At 31.8% G+C, this 2082-nt stretch overlaps 1 pseudogene; it reads right to left on the minus strand.

Moving 5' to 3' along the window:
- Positions 1 to 1237: 1237 nt before the first annotated feature.
- Positions 1238 to 1337, minus strand: LOC138834552 (U6 spliceosomal RNA; annotated as a pseudogene).
- Positions 1338 to 2082: the final 745 nt, after the last annotated feature.

The following is a 2082-nucleotide window of genomic DNA, read 5'->3' on the forward strand; positions in this document are numbered from 1 at the left end:
GCTCAAGGCATATATTCATGCAATTACTGTGAATGGCTAAACACCCCTGCACAGTGCTTATATGTTGAATAATACCAGAGTGGCTGCTTCCTTAGTTCACATTGAGGCAGATACCAATTCCCAAACTAAAGTCCTCTTGACTCCCTTGCATCTTGCTGCTTGGAATAGAAATATCAAAGATATGCTGGATTGCCTTCTATTGAAGCATTATATCAAACCAGGTCTGAAGAACAACTTGGAAGAAACTTCATTTAATATTGCCAAAAGGATAAATAAGTATCACTACCTCTTTTAAATTGTGGAAGGCTGTAAAAATTGTTCTCCTAACTCATAATGGTTTGGTTAAGATTCTTAAATTTCAAAAATGCCAATCCATCTTTGTGTCTGTACAAAATATTTTCACAATACAAAGCAACAGCAATATCTTACTTTAAAAATTCATGGATTCCATAGTATTCTTCAAGTGAATTGCCTGACTTTGATGTCAAAATGTATTCAAGAGTTGTTTGTATACATCTATAATGATTTCTGCAGGGTTTGTGATTTTTAAATCAGAAATCACTTTAACTTATCTGTTGAAATGAGTAGTACAGAAACTAAAAATATTTCTGGTGCTTGTATGAAAAAAGTATATTTTAAAATACTCTGTATTTTGTTTGTATAATGTCCATAATCTATTTAATTCTCTCCTAGATATAATACTTTGAATTATACATTGTTTTATAATATATAGGTTCGTTAATAAATGTGTTATTTCAGATAGCATTCCATATAGAAAAAGTTTAAGATTCCTTTTTTTCCCTAGGTCCTTATATTATTTTATTTCTTTAGGATAAAATGACAATGTTATCCAATTTCAAATGTTTTGTAAAGATTATGCTATGTAAAGGCCATTCTAAGGTGAGGATTTAACACACTGATGTCAAACTAACTTTCAGTTCAATGAATTACATATATTGTTATATTTGCCTTTTTAAATTTTTTATTGTGAAAATACTGTACAGAGGGGTTACAATTACATGGGCAAGATAATGAGTACATTTTTTATCAAGCATTGTAGGCTCCTCCTGTATTTACCCTTCCCATCCATTCCCATCCTTCCCCTGCTTCCCCACTCAATCCTCCCTGCTACCCCTCCACCCGCACAAAGTTGTAAAGTTCATTTTTCGACATAACGACTTGTATTTTTGTAATCAATTTTTAATAACTGTTTTTCATTTCTTGCATCTCAAGAATGAAAAATATGGAATATTTCACAAATTTTAATATCATCCTTGTGCAAGTGCCATGATAATCTCTATATTGTAGTAATTTGGGTAAACGTCCTGCTGAAGCATGTAGTATCCTGTAAATTTAAGTAGTTATTGATGCAATCTTTATACAGGCATATATCCTTGGTTGACTGTTTGTAACTAGGAACCCTTATTGTTCCTAAAAATGTTATTGATCTCACTTCTCTAAAATTCTGTGTATATTGGGAAAAGCTAATATTGTTTGGTCGATTGCTCACATTTGCAATTTTTTTGTCAATGACTATTGTAAGTCTTTTTCATTTTAAATTTGATCATACTTTGAAGCCTTTATAGCTAGGTCCAAAGGTGATTGTTTTTCAAGTACTTATTTATAAACTGAGTTAGCTTTGTGGAGGTAATGGATTCAAAGTAAGCCTTGCTTAAGAGCTACTTCTAAACTTCTGCAGCTTAAAAATTCCTAAATGATGTCTTACTGGTATAAATGTCTACCTGACCCTTTACTCTTCTTCCCTGTAGCAACAGACCAACCAGAATATCTTACCCTGACAGCATAGATTTTCTTATTGGAACAAAACTAATATTAGTTAAAAGGGATCATAGAGAGATAAACAGTTAAGACAGAATCATTTAAGCTAGAAGGTATTTTATCAAAATATAATTGTTTTTTATACCTAACATTTCAATAGTAGCTAAAGCCAAGAAGGTGAAAAAAAATTTCACATGCATGATTACCAAATGTCCTGGCCAATCTACCATCCATCCAGGCAGGAATTTACACTACTGCCTTTCTTTCATCAAATATTTTCATAGTTACAAGAGAAGTCTATAT

This window comes from Dipodomys merriami, unplaced genomic scaffold, assembly GCF_024711535.1.
Source record: "Dipodomys merriami isolate MVZ:Mamm:240054 unplaced genomic scaffold, mDipMer1.0.p SCAF_219, whole genome shotgun sequence".
In the NCBI taxonomy this organism is placed as follows: domain Eukaryota; kingdom Metazoa; phylum Chordata; class Mammalia; order Rodentia; family Heteromyidae; genus Dipodomys; species Dipodomys merriami.